Genomic DNA, 18,802 nt, shown 5'->3' with positions numbered 1-18,802 from the left:
AGAGAAAGTTAGAGAGAAAGACCGAATAGAGGAGGGAAGGACAGAGACTGAATGAGAGAGAGAAGGATAGAGAGAAACTGAATGAGAGAGGGAAGGAGAGAGTCAGTGAGAGAGAAACTGAATGAAAGAGGGAAAGAGGGAGACTGAATGGAAGAGGGAAGGACATAGATGGTGAAAGAGAGACTGAATGAGAGAGGGAAGAAGAGAGAGAGACTGAATGCGAGAGGGAAGGAGAGAGTCAGTGAGAGAGAAACTGAATGAAAGGGGGAGACTGAATGGAAGAGGGAAGGACAGAGATGGTGAAAGAGAGACTGAATGAGAGAGGGAAGGAGAGAGAGGCTGAATGGAAGGGGAAAGGACAGAGATAGTGAGAGAGAAAGACCGAATAGAAGAGGGAAGGACAGAGACTGAATGAGAGAGAGAGAAGGAGAGAGAGAAACTGAATGAGAGAGGGAAGGAGAGAGTCAGTGAGAGAGAAACTGAATGAAAGAGGGAGACTGAATGGAAGAGGGAAGGACAGAGACGGTGAAAGAGAGACTGAATGAGAGAGGGAAGGAGAGAGAGGCTGAATGGAAGGGGAAAGGACAGACATAGTGAGAGAGAAAGACCGAATAGAAGAGGGAAGGACAGTGACTGAATGAGAGAGAGAGAAGGAGAGAGAGAAACTGAATGAGAGAGGGAAGGAGAAAGTCAGTGAGAGAGAAACTGAATGGAAGAGGGAGACTGAATGGAAGAGGGAAGGACATAGATGGTGAAAGAGAGACTGAATGAGAGAGGGAAGGAGAGAGACTGAATTAGAGAGGGAAGGAGAGAGTCAGTGAGAGAGAAACTGAATGAAAGAGGGAGACTGAATGGAAGAGGGAAGGACAGAGATGGTGAAAGAGAGACTGAATGAGAGAGGGAAGGAGAGAGACTGAATTAGAGAGGGAAGGAGAGAGTCAGTGAGAGAGACACTAAATGAGAGAGAAAAGGAGAGAGAGAGATACTAAATGGAAGAGGGAAAGAGAGAGATGCTGAATGGTAGAGGGACTAAATGGGTGCAGGGGGGGGAAGAGAAAGACTGAATGGAAGAGAGAAGGAGATAAAGAAAAAATGAGAGAGTGAAAAGGGAGAGATAGAAAGTGAATAAGGGAGAGTGAGAATTGGGTAAAGAGAAAATAAAATAAAAACAGAGAAGGAGACAGAGAGAAAGACTGAATGAGGAAGGGGAGGAGAGGGAAATAGCAAGAGAGAAAGAGGTAAGAGAGTGAGAGAAATAAAAGACAGAGAGGGTGAGAGAGACTGATGAGGAAGGAAGCTGAAGAAAAGAAATAAGAGGAGAGAGTGATAAAAGGAAGAGAGGAGGGGAGATAAAAGTAAATGTGGGGTGTGAATAATAGAAGGAGAGAAGTGGGATAAGCAATATGGATGGCAGTATAGAGACAGACACATCATTGAATTGTCACGTTATATCCCACACTAGAAAAGCTACATCTGGAATATTCAGTTTCATTGGTCAATACAGCTCCAATACTATTAACCCTAACTCTTCCACATGAGCCATAAACTGCAATGCATTTCACCACACATACACCATGATCATACCCTATGCATAACTGCATGCACCTCTTTTGATATTTGTGGGTGTTTCCTTTATTTTGTAGAAGGATCTCATGACATTAGTATAACAAATCCCGATCATTTCCTAGTCACCATGCTGCATAGGGCTGTATGTGACACCATGCGATTTTTAGCAGTATAAATTAAATCTGCCATGCAGCTCGGCCCTTGGGTAGCACCTATATTCCTATAAGACTGAGAGCGAGTGTTCGGTCACTGACACACCCGCCATCATTTAATAACGCACCTGCCCTGATTTCCAGGGAACGCCTCTGAAGGTTTCTCCTTGTGAAATGTATTCTCTAGTTTTTCATATTTCTTACGAATCCGCATTTAAAATGAAATTGCAATGCAGCTGGAAATTTAAAATTTAGATACATTTTTACAAGTGAATAATTAAAATATAAAATTTCTCACACGTGTTTTATTTGGAGCGTATTCTAAATCGGTACTGAAATTGTACTATGGGTGGGGTGACCAATAGGCTTGTACAGAACCAGAATGTACAATTTTAACCTTTCGCGTGCGTCTTTTGGGGGGTTTTATTTTCCGAAAAACACAATTAAATTTATTTAGATTAAACTTAAAAAAAAAAAAATAGTTTGCAATTAAAAAATCAACCACGTCTGGCCAGCTTTGGAGGTTATCTAGCCTGTTGTGGTTCTCTACTTGCAAAACCCCCAGAATTTTTCACTAAAAATTGTCAACTATGCAATAGATATTTATAGGATTAATGACCCCCCAGCAGATTCTTGGCAGGTGACTTTATCCTGTACATTTCCAGCACATTATTGGCAGTAATCGGCTGGGTACATTTTCCAGATCAATAGCAGGCGACTTTCAGTAGCCCATGATCTAGGATTGCCACCTCATCCCTTTAAACCAGGACACACATTAATTACACAGGTTCTGTGGTTGATTAAGGTGGTAATTAAACTAGGGTGACCAAATGTCCCTGGTTTCCAGGGATAGTCCCCAGACTGAGGTCACTGTCCCCGGATAAAGTCTGTCCCTGGTTTTGTCCCCGGATTCAGGGCCAGAATAACGTAGACAGGGCACCCCATGCTGGCTGAGGAACAGCCTGGTGGCTCGGATGTCGATGTCTCTGTGTATTATGCAGTTCTGTGCCCAGCGCTCTGTGTGTTATTCAGTCCTGTGCCCAGCGCTCTGAGTATTATGCAGTCCTGTGCCCAGCGCTCTGTGTATTATACAGTCCTGTGCTCAGCACTCTGCGTATTATGCAGTCCTGTGCCCAGCGCTCTGTGTATTAAGCAGTCCCAGGCCCAGCGCTCTGTGTATTATGCAGTCCTGTGCCCAGTACTCTGTGTATTATGCAGTCCTGTGCCCAGCACTCTGTGTATTAAGCAGTCCTGTGCCCAGCACTCTGTGTATTAAGTAGTCCTGTGCCCAGCGCTCTGTGTATTAAACAGTCCTGTGCCCAGTGTTCTGTGTATTATGCAGTCCTGTGCCCAGCGCTCTGTGTATTAAGCAGTCCTGTGCCCAGTGCTCTGTGTATTAAGCAGTCCTGTGCGCAGCACTGTGTATTAAGTAGTCCTGTGCCCAGCGCTTTGTGTAATATGCAGTCTTGTGCCCAGTGCTCTGAGTATTAAGCAGTCCTGTGCCCAGCGCTCTGTGTATTAAGCAGTCCTGTGCCCAGCGCTCTGTGTATTATGCAGTCCTGTGCCCAGCGCTCTGTGTATTAAGCAGTCCTGTGCCCAGCGCTCTGTGTATTAAGCAGTCCTGTGCCCAGCGCTCTGTGTATTATGCAGTCCTGTGCCCAGCACTCTGTGTATTAAGCAGTCCTGTGCCCAGCGCTCTGTGAATTAAGCAGTCCTGTGCCCAGCGCTCTGTGTATTATGCAGTCCTGTGCCCAGCGCTCTGTGTATTATGCAGTCCTGTGCCTAGTTCTCTGTGTATTATGCAGTCCTGTGCCCAGCTCTGTGTATTAAGCAGTCCTGTGCCCAGCGCTCTGTGTATTAAGCAGTCCTGTGCCCAGCACTCTGTGTATTATGCAGTCTTGTGCCCAGTGCTCTGTGTATTAAGCAGTCCTGTGCCCAGCGCTCTGTGTATTATGCAGTCCTGTGCCCAGCACTGTGTATTATGCAGTCCTGTGCCTAGCGCTCTGTGTATTATGCAGTCCTGTGCCCAACGCTCTGTGTACAGTATTAAGCTGTCCTGTGCCATTTGCCAATAAAAAAAAATGTCCCCGTATTTCATTTTTTAAATCTGGTCACCTTAAATTAAACTCACTTGGTGCCTTATGTGCGTTATATCAGCCTCAGAACCTGTGTAATATGTGTCCTGGATTAAAGGGATGGAGGTGGCAACCCTACCATGAACACAGATTTAGAATACTGGCCCCTAGTCCACAATGGGTTGGAATCAGATGGTAGTTTTCTGTGCCAAGGCTAACCATAAAGAAATGACAAGTGATGAAGTTTCCAGCAGTCCTTCCCCGGAGTGAGGTCCCTGGTCCTGCCACTAGGAATACATTTCATATTTTTAGTTAGGCGTAGGAGGTGTTCAGACTGCACACAGAGGTCAGGCAGAAGTCCAACAAGTGTCGGGAGGTGGAGTTGAGACCCTGGCAAAGTGATAATTACAGGATTAAAAGACAATCTCAGGGTACGCAGCCGGGGGGCATGGGGGAACACTGACCGTGCGCAAAGAGAAAAATAAAATAAAAGGCAGGCGGCGGCCATTGAGCATCCTGAAAAAGGGTTTCTCTTTTTAAAGTGGACTCTCTCTTACACCGAATGTATCTGCTGGCACCGACTTTCGCACCCTTTTTTCTGCCACAGGCTTGCACTCCACTGTTAACCCTTCCACTACCCCAGACATGCAGCTCAGCAAACTCTCCCACTGCGTTTGCTCATTCAAATCTTTCTTTTATTCCTCCACAATCTTGGACAGCTGGCTTAACTCTTCCTCTGCCATAGATTTCTCCGCTCTCTGCCTCCCAGAGGTGCCCAATCTCTCATTAGCACTTTCCCCTGCTTAGCAGCGTCTATTAACCCCATAGTAGATCTCAATGCAAATTCCTCTCCGCCACTTGTGCTTTAACCCTTTCCTTGCCTGAGGCCATCTTCTAGATTCTCCTGAACCAAGAGTTTTATTAATAAGGGGAGGTTTGCGCTTTGGGTTGCCACCTCATCCCTTTAAACCAGGACACATATTAATTAACACAAGGTGGTAATAAAACTCACTTGGTGCCTTATGTGCATTATATTAGCCTCAGAACCTGTGTAATCAATATGTGTCCTGGTTTAAAGGGATGAGGTGGCAACCCTATTTGCGCTCACTTACCAGCCCGGCAGCCTCCAGCCCATGGGATACGGTGCAAGATGAGAGCAAAGAGAGGAGATCTTCTTGTCAGAGCCTATGAGGCTGTAATCCATCTGGGAAGTGTGAGTGAGGGGGAGGAGGGCTGGGTGCCATGTGTGATAGCGGAGAGTGGGGAGCGATGGAGAAAAAAGCAGTGGGGGGTCTCTAGTGCCCTGTATGAGAAATGCCAGCAGGGTGGGAGGGAAGGAGGAGAAACATATTCTGCCTCTCACTGTATCGCTATGTTTGCTCATCCCACACCTGACACCCCCATCAGTGGCATTCACCTTCCACCGCACGCTTTTCACCTGTCCTTTTCCCACTCTCATCAAGACCACTTACTGTATGTCCCAATCCCAATACTGTATGACTCAATCCCAATACTGTATGTTCCAATCCCAATACTGTATGTCTCAATCCCAATACTGTATGTCCCAATCCCAATACTGTATGTCCCAATCCCAATACTGTATGTCCCAATCCCAATACTGTATGACTCAATCCCAATACTGTATGTTCCAATCCCAATACTGTATGTCCCAATCCCAATACTGTATGACTCAATCCCAATACTGTATGTTCCAATCCCAATACTGTATGTCCCAATCCCAATACTGTATGTCTCAATCCCAATGCTGTATGTCCCAATCCCAATACTGTATGTCCCAATCCCAATACTGTATGTCCCAATCCCAATACTGTATGTCTCAATCCCAATACTTTATGTCCCAATCCCAATACTGTATGTCTCAATCCCAATACTGTATGTCCCAATCCCAATACTGTATGTCTCAATCCCAATACTGTATATCCTAATCCCAATACTGTATGTCCCAATCCTAATACTGTATGTCTCAATCCCAATACTGTATGTCTCAATCCCAATACTGTATGTCCTAATCCCAATACCGTATGTCCCAATCCCAATACTGTATGTCCCAATCCCAATGCTGTATGTCCTAATCCCAATACTGTATGTCTCAATCCTAATACTGTATGTCTCAATCCCAATACTGTATGTCCTAATCCCAATACTTTATGTCCCAATCCCAATACTGTATGTCCCAATCCCAATACTGTATGTCTCAATCCCAATACTGTATGTCCTAATCCCAATACTGTATGTCTCAATCCTAATACTGTATGTCTCAATCCCAATACTGTATGTCCTAATCCCAATACTTTATGTCCCAATCCCAATACTGTATGTCTCAATCCCACTTACTGTATGTCCCAATCCCAATACTGTATGTCCCAATCCCAATACTGTATGTCCCAATCTGCTGTGTCTTCTTATTGCTCACTCCCACTTCTTCATATTCGGAAGGTATGACATTTACCAGCCATCATTGGGCTGTGCACCGATTAACACAACATCATTAGTATTTGGGACCTTTAAAAGCACGGTGATATGGACGTCTCGTGCTTTTTGCACATTTAAAAAAAAATTATTTTAATTCTTAGTGTTATTTTAATGTATTTTTTTATAATAACAATATTATAATAATAATATTCTATTTTAACATATTTGTAATTTATTCATTAAATAAAACTTTGTCTTATGGGACGAAAACCATAAACTTAGGCTGCTTGGCCTTTAACCACTTCAGCCCGGAAGGTTTTAAGCATGATGTAAGGTATCTATTTACATAACATCATATTTCACATTTTACTAAAAAAAAAAAAAACAATTGTGGTATAAAATGTGTTTTTTTTTTTCTAATTCATTAACCACTTCTGACCAGAAGGTTTTGCCCCCTTAATGACCAGGCCATTTTTTGCGAAACGGCACTGCGTTGCTTTAACTGACAATTGCGCAATCGAGCAACGCTGTACCCAAATAAAATTTATGTCCTTTTTTCCCACAAATAGAGCTTTCTTTTGGTGGTATTTGATCACCTGTGCAATTTTTATTTTTTGCGCTATAAACAGAAAAAAAAAAAGCGACGATTCTAAAAAAAAAAAAAAAAACAATATTTTTCACATTCTGCTATATGACATTCCCCCAAAAAAGAGTAAACATCAAATTTTTTCATCATTTTAGGCCAATTTGTATTCAGCTACATATTTTTGGAAAAAAAAAAATCCCAATCAGCGTATTTTAATTAGTTTGTGCAAAAGTCATGGCGTCTACAAACTAAGGGAAAGATTTATGTCATTTTTATTTATTGATTTATTTATTATTAATTATTATTATTAATATTTTTTATAAATTATAAAATATAAATATTATATTTATATATAATAATTATATATTATTATTAAATTATATTTAAAATATAAAATAAAATTATAAAATTATTATACAATTATTTTTTATTATTATTATTATTTAATTATTATAATTATTATTATAATAATTATTATTATAAAATTATAAATTATTATAAAATATAAAATTATAAAATATATTATTATAAATTATATAATTATTATTATAATAATTATTATTATAAAATTATAAATATAAAATATATTATTATAAATTATATAATAAAATATTATATATAAATTATTAATTTATATTATTATTAATATTAATTATTAATATATTATTATTATTATTATTAATAATAAATATTATTATTTATTATTTATATGTATTTATTTATTTTATTTATTGCCATTTTTGACAGTTTTGGGGGGACCAGTGACATTACTACAGTAATCAGTGCTAAAAATATGCACTGTTACTGAACTAATGAGACTGGCAGGAAAGGGGGTTAAGTGTATGCCTAGGGGGTGTTTTCTAACTGTGAGGGGGTGGGCTTGTGGAATAAACACAGAGACCTGTGATCCTAAATAGGAGGATCACGGGCTCTCTGTGCTGATTCCTGAGAGAACAACGGTCTGGTGGGTTTACAACCGCTGTTCTCTCTCCACAGGGAGCGATAGCGGGTGCCCGGCGGCAATCGCGGCTGCCGGCCCCGTGAGTCAGCTTCCCCGCTGGGTAATAGGGCGCGCGCCCCCAGGATTTCTCCCGTGGATCGCCGTACAGGTACGGCGATTCGCGCAGCCGAGCCAGCCTGCTGCATTATATTTGCGGTGGGCGGTCAGCGGTACCACCTTAACCAGCCACAGAGCCTGTGTCATTAATGTGTGTCCTAGTTTAAGGTGGCAACCCTAGTTTGTAGGCCTCCCTTGCTCTCTCCAAAATGAAAAAATAAGTTTTACCTTTTTAGTTCTTTTTTAACTTCCTGTCAGGGTAAGACACGATGGGAAATTTTTCCAATGGGTATACAGACAAGAAACAAAAACGTATTTTTAACAAAGTGGAGAAAGTTTAAATCTTTTGTCCTGGTGACAACTTTTCTTGTATTATCATCACAGAGACAGGAAGTGAGGGAGAATCCTATTAGTTGGGTCACATAGGAAAATAAAAATAATATTTGTAACTCTTCTCCTGTCTATCCAAAACTGAAAAAAAAAAAAGAAATTGGTGTATAATTAGGCTTGAACTTTTAGAACTTTCCAATAATTCTTAAAACATTGTGTCTTCCCCGTTCTGCCACTTTTTCCGTACACCAAGTACATAGATTAATTTTCCGTGTTCCTTATTGTCCCTCTCCTTCCTTTGTCTGAATTAGAAGTTGACAAAAGGGAATTTAGAAAAAGTGCAACCTGGCAGAGCGTAAATTAGCAGAAGCAGAGTAAAGCAAATTTCCTAGCGAGGTATTTCTCCTGGGAAAAGGACGGTTCGAGGGACGTACTCGCGGTCAATGCACACACATCTGCAAGGACACAATAGGGGTCATCTTCAAATAGAGAAAATGCAGAGGAGAACGTGGAGTCTCATCTCTTTGTCACTAACTGCCTCTTCTAGATTTTATAATAATGTAGGCGGAATAAATAAACACATCTCATATGTGTGTGAAACTAGCTGCATATTTATTAAAAGAACATTATATCAAGAGCAAGAGCCTATAATGACCAATCTGATTTCTTCTTCTCTAGGTCTGACTGTTCCAAACTCAGGTCAGACATTGGAATTGTGCACATCACTGTACTGTCAGATCAGGGTTAAGCTGGATACACACTATACAATTTTCATTAGATTTTTTCCTTTAGATTTACCAAACCATATAATATGAGGTCAAAACTAAACACTTTAAATTTGTAGGCAATCAGGCAGGCCCTTGCATTACATAGTTGAAGGTAAATCTAAAGGAAATCGTACAACAAAAGTTGTATAGTGTGTATCCGGCTTTAGGCCTAGGAACTTCAGTTTGCTTTGCACCCCCACCCTGTGTCGCCACTGGGTCCTGGTATGGACCTTCCACCATCTGCACATGCAGGATATTTCCTATGTGTGTGCACGGACAGGGAAGGACTTTGTGTAACTGTCCTTGCACATGCACAGGGAAACCACACTAGTGCGCAAATTTAGGAGGAAATCCGTGCACAGTTTGGCCACAGGAATGTCAAGATCTAAAACCCTGTGGGACATGTGTGCATGTACAGAGTCCTGGAAGGGAGCGGAGGGGTCCCAGATGTCATTCTTGCCTAGGCAAGAGATGCAAAAGTGCTGTCTTGCTGTACATAACTGGGGTATTACCCATGTTACGACTGCCATGACACTCCCTCAAGGACACCACATGTTCTTCCCTCTTTACCCCCCCAATGTAATGACTCAGGCCACACAACTCAACATTGGGTTTAAATGGCCATAGCAGTTTTTTCATTAAACAACCATAATTTAACCATGAAATCTCTTAGTTACATAAAATTACATCAAAAATACATTCTTCAAAAAACATATCATAACTAACAGCCTGATGTACTATCTGCACTTCCCCTAGGTCTTAGGATTTTGAAGGCACCCTTTGAATGACCAACCGGCTGTATCTGGCACCCACTCGAATCTCTACAGCCCCCAGCCACAACTATACCGGCTATTGGGACAATTGTTTAACAACACACCAGCCGATACAGCCAAATAATGAATCACCTGTCACTTCTGACACTTAACAGGGCATGTACACCCATACCAAAGATGGGCCCAACCCATCATTCTCCAAAGAACGTAAGCATCCCCTGCCTTCAAAACCCATCGACCTCTGCCTGCTGCTATGACAAAAAACTGGCCCCCACCCTATGAAAAAATGAGACACCCCGTAACCATGAACCAAAGAAAAAACAACTGCGGGCTGGAGGGAGAATTTTTTCCCTACGCTGTCCCCTTGCAACTGATGCCCTGAGCACCACCTCCCATCAAAAGACCAACCGGGCCACATCCTGACCCACCCTGTCCTCTACTGCTGAGCCTAGACTGACAAACCCAGTCATGTAGGCCCTCCATTTAGGCTTTGCCCCCATAGGCAGGCCTGAGCTATAGATGTGTAAAATAAATAATTAAAAATATCCAATTTAAAGAAAGAAAAGGGATAGGAGGCAGGGCATGAGAACATTAGGTTTAGGATGAAGGTTTGCTTTAATTACCAGCAGTCAGTGCTACTACAGTGATGGCCATTATATGCCATGTCTTGTGCCAACTAGCTTTCTTACTGCATACAGACCACCGTAAGCATTCACAGATTACCTTGCTTTTTTTTTTTTTTATGAATACAAGGCTTTCTCTGATTATTGGAGGTGGAGAGTATGAGCGGTGACATCATGATCTCCACCTCATTCAATCAGAGAACACCTTGGGGTGGATTTACAAAAAACTAGTTAAAGCCAATCCGCTTTTAACATCAGCTTGTTTAATTAAGCTTTGACTAAAAAAACTGAAAGCTGATTGGTTTCTATGCAGAGCTGCACTAGATTTTGCACTCTTTAGTTTTAGTAAATCAACCCGTTTGTATTCATTCAAAAAATACAAGGCAATCGATAATTGGCTAGAGTGCTAAGCAAGTACCTTCCTGTGGTCAGTATGCAGTAGGGCAGCTACTCGACACTGGGCCTGACCTATAACAGCGATCACTGTAGTAGCGCCAACTACTACTACTTCATCAGTTCCTCCAGCATGAAATATGCATACCCAAGTTGTGCCAAGCAGGACCAATGTAGCTATGTAATTAAGATCATACCTGGAGAACTGCTTTAACCACTTTTGGACTGTGCTATAGCCGAATGATGGCTACAGCGCGGTAGGCCAGTTATGGAAGGGTGTCATATGATCGCGTAGCCCACAGATCGTGGTAAAGGAACATTCACAGCAGCCCTTTATTACATGATCAGCTGTGTCCAATCACAGCAGATTACGATGTACACGGAAGCCAGTTATCAGCATTCCTTTCCTCAAGCTGACAGCGGAGAGAAGGGAAAGGAAAGGAGAGCCTGTAACCAGCTTGTGTGAAAGGGACATCTACACTGATAATCAGGGCACTGGTTATCAGTGTCCTAATTACCAGGGCAACTACCATCAGTGCTGCCAATCAGTGCCCATCAGTGTCTCCTTATCAGTGTCACCTATCAGTGACCATCAGTACCACCTATCAGTGAAACCTCATCAGTGCCTCTTCATCAGTGCCCACCAGTGCCGCCTTATCAGTGCCCATCAATGCAGGCTCACCAGTGCCCATCAATGATGCAGCCTCACCAGTGACCATCAATGCAGCCTCACCAGTGTCCATCAGTGCAGCCTGATCAGTGCATGGGGATTAAAAAGAGGAGAGCCGCCAGAGGAGAGCCGCCAAACCCAGAGCGGGGATCTCCCGCTGTGACACAGCATGGGTTTAAATTAATTAGCTGGCGGCAGCATGTCATATGAAGTCCCGCCTCCTGGACCGGCTCCTTTTGATAGACGTCACACATCCCACCGGGACGTGGATTTTCCTTCTACTAGGTACATGTACATCAGCCACTGAATCCCTGCTACTAACTACTGAGAAAAAAATCTGTTTACTCAATTAATTTTATTGTTTTTAATCTGCTTGAGCAGAATAGACCTGCATTGACAGAGAGGAATAGTAAAGCATAAGGCAGTGCTGAAAATAGCCACTTGCCCGTAAATCACATACCTGTACATCATTTTGCTTCAAGTGGTTGTACCGGAATGCAGCTACAGGCATCACCCCAGAACCGTTTTTTGGAGCTGGTGGTCGGCTTTCTTGTAATAACTGATGTGGTTAAGCAGCTTGGCTGCTGGGCTGTTATTACAAGCAGTGAAAGGGGACTCCAACCCCCCCCCCCCCCCGCCGCCTTCCGCCACTCTTCAGGGCTCTAAAGGAAACCTTAACAACCAGCGAGCATGTCTCCGGAAACCTAAACAAAGCTGGAATCGGCTTTGATCGGGTCTCGGCTATGGTAACCCTGAGGCAACATTAAGACATCGCTTCCAGTTTACTGGAGAACCAATGGCACCAGTTTTTAAAAATCAAAAGTATTCAAAAATGCTGATCTTGCCATTTTGAAATCTTTCAAGTGCAGAGGAGTGGTTTGGGGTCTTATAGACCCCCAATCCCTCCATAAAGATTGCCTGTCACTTGCCTATTGCTGTCACAGGGATGTGTAAATTCCTTGTGACAGCAATAAAAGTGATAAAGAAAAAATAAAGGGACAGTGTAAAAATAAAAAAATAACATTAAAATAAATAACAAAAAAAAAAAAGAAAGCACCCCATCCTTCCGTGCTCACCCACAGAAGCGAACGCATATGTAAGTTATGCCTGCATATGTAAACAACCACACAAACCACACATGTGAGGTATTATCGTAAACGTTACAGTGAAAGCAATAATTCTAGGGTAAGACCCCCTCTGTAACTCTAAACTGATAACCTGTAAAAAATTTTAAAGCGTCCCTATGGAGATTTTTAAGAATCCGTAGTTTGTCACCATTCCATGAGTGTGCGCAATTTTAACTGCTTCCGGACTGTAGGTATACGTCGGTCACACGCCTGCAGCTAGGGGGCGAGCACGTGCCACCAGCGACGCACTCCTGCCCCCACTCATCAGTGGGGACTCCGATGCTCGGGGCAGGTGGCACTGATTGCCGCCTGACACCCGCGATCGCTCCCCGCTGAGAGAGAAAAACGGTCAGCTGTTGTAAACACAGCTGACCGTTCTTCTCTCTGGAATGATCACAGAGCCCCTGTGTTCCTACTATATAGGATCACAGGTCTCTATAATAATTTCACAAGCCACGCCCCCATACTGTTAGAAACACACCCCTAGGTACACATTTAACCCCTTGATCACTTACTGTGTTAACTCATTCCCTGCCAGTGTCATTATTACAGTAACAGTGCATATTTTTAGCACTGATTACTGTAGTAATGTCACTGGTCCCCCCAAAAGTGTAAAAAATGTCAGTCAGGGGTCCGATCTGTCCGCCGCAATGTCGCAGTCCTGCAAAAAAAATCGCAGATCGCCGACATTACTAGTAAAAAAAAAAAAAAAAACAAACAATAAAAATGACATAAATTCTAAAACCAATCAAAATATGCTTAAATAAATAAAATGGTTGCGCTTTTGAATTCTACTGTACTTTCAATTGATGACAAATAAATAGTGGTATAAAATAACCAAACAAAGGGTTAAAGGAATATATACCAAAATTGGTGCAAGTGACTTTGGTTCAAAGACCAAAGAACAACAATATTTATGTGTACAAATGAATAAATAAATAAATACAAAGTGTAAATAAATAAATATGATCCAAGAGTCCAAAATGCAGAGAGGATATATCCTCTTCAATGGTGTTCAGATTGGTGATAAATGTGGGTGGTGAAAATAGTCCAACCAATAATCAAAATATGCTTATCGTGATTTTTTTTTTTTTTTTTTACCAAAAATATGTAGCAGAAAACAAATTGGCCTAAAATGTTAAAAAATTTTGATTTTTAAATTATTTTTGGGGGGAATGTTATATAGCAAAATGTAAAAAATATTGTTTTTTTTTTTTCAGAATTGCAGAATGTATAGCGCAAAAATTAAAAATCTCACAGATGATCAAATGTCACCAAAAGAAAGCTCTATTTGTGAGAAAAAAAGGACATCAATTTTATTTTGGGTACAGCGTTGCACGACCGCACAATTTTCCATTAAAGTAATGCAGTGCCGAATCGCGAAATAGGACCTGGTTATTAAGGGGGCAAATTCTTCCGGTCCAGAAGTGGTTAATGGCTGGTCGCCAAAATAAGTCTTTCTACTAAAGGCCTGTATTTAATTTATTAGGCTGTTTAAAACATTAGCCTCACACTTTCACTGCAGGTAAATTATGCTAAATTTAAGCAGGTTTAATCCTTTGTGTTAATGCCACCCCCAAGGCTATGGTAAGTCATTGATAATAAAGAGGATTGTCTGTGGATGTCAAAGTATCTGACAAAAACGTCAGTGACACACACATAAACGCATGTTGATTTTGGGTTATTCTTACATACAACTGCCACACCGTGAGCCCTGTACAACACTTCCGACACGTACCAACCTCCCATGAAAGGCATTTCCTTGTTGGCACTTATGGCGGTGTTAATTGGATCTTGGAAACGTGAGAAAATGATCTTCTTTAATGAATTGACTTGGATGCTGATGTTATCTGTGTAACGAGAATGCAGCTTGATGAACGGCAGTCATCTCAGCACAGCTGCCCCGCTCCGTTTACAAGGAGACCCCCAAGTTGGGTTACGTCTAAATAGCCGCACCACAGTGACAAATGTAGGTGACGAGACATACAAAGAGCTCTGTAGATATAAAGTGCATTATCAACTCATCCACCTAATTCATGATTTTCCCAGTCAGTGGTGCACAAAAAAAATCCATCAATATATCATGATTGCTATTTTTTGAACAGCTTGATGCACATGGGAAATCTGATGTCATCATCAAGAAGCCCAATCTGTTCTAGGTATGTGATGCCAAGACCTAAGGAGGAGCTCTAGGTAAAACTTTGCTATAGTTCCGGATGGAAAGGGCTGGAAGATTCCTATTTGCTGTCTGAAATGTTCCTTTTAAGAACACACGATAAGAATACCAGACTAAAAAAAAAAAAAAAAACACTTTTGGAGCAATTATCCGATAATCTGATCATTAGTACACAGCTTTTGAGAGCCATCGCAACAGTTCATGCGAAAATATCCAAAGGGACAAGCACAGAAATTTTTCTAATTGTACATTTTTCTAATTTTAAGATAACAGAACAAATGATTTTTGGGAAATTAGTAGAGGTTTTGTATGAAAAGAAATTGTGTGACCACGCATGCTCGAAAACAAAACAATACAAAACAAAATAATACAATACATCACTTCCAAAGTTGTATTCTGGTTTACAAGAGTTTTTGTAACTTTAGGCCCCTTTCACACGAACGATCCGATCCGCCTGTCAGTTTTTTAGGCGGATCTGATCGGATCCTCCATGCATCCCTATGGGGCAGCGGATGTCAGCAGAGACATGTCCGCTGCCACCCGCTGCCACCCGCATCCGATCCTGTCCATGAGATCCGGACAGATGGAAACCCTATTTTCCATCCGTCCAGGGAATCGGATCGGATGGGATCGGATAGGGCTGAACGATAGTCGATGTGATATCGACTATCGTGCTGCCGGCGTGGGCGATAGTCACATCGCCGAAGATACGATAGTAAGGCATAGGCATTAGGTAGGGAGAAGTCGGCACTCGGGAGGACTCATAGTGGTTGTAGCAGAACACAGCCCGACATCCGTCCCACACGTTCAAGTCTGCCTGCCTGCAGCTAGCCTAGTTCTCCTGACTGAGCGGTGAGCAGCGCGCCGTGAGCAGCTGTACAGCTAACCAATCACACGTGCCTGCACACCTGATTGGTTCGCTGTGCCGCTACTCACAACGTGATTGGTTCGCTGTGCCGCGCTCACCGCTCAGTCAAGAGAACTAGCTGCGGGGCAGAGTGAACATGTGGGAGAGATGTCAGGCTGTGTTCTTCTACCTTAGGTAAGTCTCTCTGCATTGAAGGGGGCACGGCATGCTGGTCACTACATTGATGGGGGGGGTATGCTGGTCACTACATTGATGGGGGGCATGCTGGTCACTACATTGATGGGGGGCATGCTGGTCACTGCATTGATGGGGGGCATGCTGGTCACTGCATTGATGGGGGGCATGCTGGTCACTGCATTGATGGGGGGCATGCTGGTCACTGCATTGATGGGGGGCACGCTGGTCACTGCATTGAAGGGGACACGGCACGCTGGTCATTGCACTGATGGGGGGCACGCTGGTCACTGCATTGATGGGGGGCACGCTGGTCACTGCATTGATGGGGGGCACGCTGGTCAATGCACTGAATGGGGGCATGCTGTAGTAACTATGCATCAAATGGGGGCACACTGTAGTAACTCTGCATTGAATGGGGGCACGCTGTAGTAACTCTACACTACTAAAACTGCACGACGAAGAGGATCCGCCGCAAAAAAATATCGCAATATATATAGTTGGGAAAAAAATATCACAATGTGATTTTTTTTCAATATCGTGCAGCCCTAGGATCGGATGAGAATGGACAGGCGGTCCGTTCTCATCCGATTCCCCCATAGAGAGCAGCAGAGCTCTGACACCTCCCTCTCCACACAGTGCTGAGACGGAGCTGTCATCCGCTTGCTTAGCGGGGATCTGCGGATCGATCCCCGCTGAGCAAAGAACGGTTCGCACCGGACAGCGGACCGCGTGAAAGTAGCCTCAGTAACCTATTGGTTTTCAATATGAGACTAGCATGCAAAAAAAAAAAAATGGATGATCATTGGTCCGATATTCTCATTGTGTGAAATAGGCTTAAAGTAGAACTATAAGCAAAAATGTTTTTTTTCCTTTTGGATAGTGTAAGATTTTTTTTTCGCCATCTGTGTCCCATTGTGGAGATTTCCCTTCACTTCCTCTCCCATAGCCAAACAGGAAGTGAGAGGAAGTCCTTGCAAATTAGAGGAAATTCCTTGGGGACCCCCAGGTCACTATAAATGTCCCCATTGGAAGATTTCTCCACTATTACTTTTCTGGGGACAACCCAAAATGAAGGTTTCTCTTTTACTTTCAATGATAATGGTAAACAGGACAAATAGAGAGGGTAAATCTTCACAGACAAACTGACAGGTGTTCTAATCCCTCTGGACTCTATCAAAAACTAAAAAAAAAAAAAAAAAAGTTTTGCCTTTAGTTATTCTTTAACCACTTCAACCCTGGAAGGTTTTACCCCCTTAATGACCAGGCCTTTTTTTTGCAATGCGGCTTTAACTGACAATTGCGCGGTCGTGCAACGCTGTACCCAAATAAAATTGATGTCCCTTTTTTCCCACAAACAGAGCTTTCTTTTGGTGGTATTTGATTAGCTCTGCGGTTTTTATTTTTTTCGCTATAAACAAAAAAAGCCAGACAATTTTGAAAAAAAAAAAAAATGTTCTGCTATAAAACACATCAACTAAAAAAAAAAATAAAAAAAAAAAATTTCTTTATCAGTTTAGGCCAATTTGTATTCTGCTATATATTTTTGGTAAAAAAAAATCCCAAAAAGTGTATATTGATTGGTTTGTGCAAAAGTTATAGTGTAAACTCGCCTTCAAGAGGTTGTAAATCCTCTCTTTGAACTTGTACCTACTTGTACACCACCTGTGCAGTTCCTTTAGAGCCCAGTGCCGTGAACGGCGGCTCCCACACGCATGCGCGGGAGTGACGTAATCGCGCCTCTGGCCAATCAGATGGCCGGAGGATGCGAACCAGGAAGCAGGACGGCCGAACATGTCGTGTGCGGCATTGTGGGGGCTTCATTTGTCGTTAGTATTTCATAATGAGCCAGTATGCAATGTGTTGCAAACTGTTTGCACTAGGCATATGTGACAAAATGATTCATTTATATCCACTGAACGATTTATCAATCAAAATTCGGTCATGACGGCACGATCGTCTGCTCTCACGGCGAGTGTTTGTTTTTCAAAAATGAGTTTGAACGATTTTTCGTATAGTGTATGGCCAGCATTAGTGTCAGATTGTCCGCCACAGTTGCAGTCCCATTATAAGTCACGGATTACTGCCATTAGTAGAAAAAAATATATCCAGTGTATATATATATATATATATATATATATATATATATATATATATATATATATATATATTGTGAGGGATTAGCTCGGTGGCGGGTGTGGATGACCCCTTGGGGGGTGCGTTTTCCCAGAGAGGTAGCCGACAAGTGCTTGCAAACAAACAGTGTGGTTTATTAAATGGTGTTTTCTTCACCAGGCTGTATGCAGCAAAACATCCAAAATAAAATAAAACAGAAAATAAATCCTTGCCTCTGTGGGCGGCTACCTTCTCACAACTGGAACCTGCCTAAGTGTCTGTCTCCAACCTACCGTCGGGCAGACTTCCTTGTCCTTACAGCGGACACTCAATAGTCCTTTTGTTTCTTTCACATCAACAGTTCGTCTTCTCACCTTTGAGACGTATTCACCCTTGGTTACCGTCCCGGGCACACATCACTCCGGGGGGTCTTCTCCCAGGCCCACACATCCTGTCGGGAGGCACACGCTGACTGTCCTCCTGCTCCCAGCCCACATGGCTTCAGGATGCAGCTTCTGGAGGCAGCAAACAACAGGAATTTCTCTGAACAAATTATAGAGCCTTAACTCCCTCATTCTGAACAGGTGAAGGCCTTTCAACTTCCTGCTGGCTAGCTCTGTAGCCAACACCCTAAATTAATTAATGGACTTCTCAATCAGGTGGAAATGTATCTTCTTCCTGTGACTACATTCCCAGATTTAGCTGACTTCCTGTCACATACCCCCCCCCTCTTGTTTCAACCCTAGGGTTGGGACACATATTTCCAGGCACGCATGTGTCAAGCACTGCTGACTCACTGATAAGCCTCCTATTATCCTCAAGCTTCCGGATGAAACTGTTTTGTCATCTTCATTGACGGATTTCTCATAAATGCCACACAGTTTGTCTCTCATCTCATATACACATTCTTCAACTGC

At 42.5% G+C, this 18,802-nt stretch overlaps 1 protein-coding gene and 1 pseudogene across 2 annotated transcripts in view; both read right to left on the bottom strand.

The window, feature by feature from the left end:
- Positions 1 to 5,177, bottom strand: part of LOC309559348 — a 37,704-nt pseudogene extending 32,527 nt beyond the window's left edge. The window contains exon 1 of the transcript XR_014226206.1: positions 4,906 to 5,177. The product of XR_014226206.1 is annotated as an uncharacterized misc_RNA (transcript). The remainder of the gene's footprint in view (positions 1 to 4,905) is intronic.
- Positions 1 to 18,802, bottom strand: part of PQBP1 (polyglutamine binding protein 1) — a 408,542-nt gene that overhangs the window by 95,588 nt on the left and 294,152 nt on the right. The gene's annotated exons all lie outside the window — the stretch shown is intronic.

This window comes from Pelophylax lessonae, assembly GCF_965119305.1.
Source record: "Pelophylax lessonae genome assembly, chromosome: 7".
In the NCBI taxonomy this organism is placed as follows: Eukaryota; Metazoa; Chordata; class Amphibia; order Anura; family Ranidae; genus Pelophylax; species Pelophylax lessonae.
The sequence above is the reverse complement of the archived record's forward strand: the minus strand, read 5'-3'. Positions and strand labels throughout refer to the sequence as shown.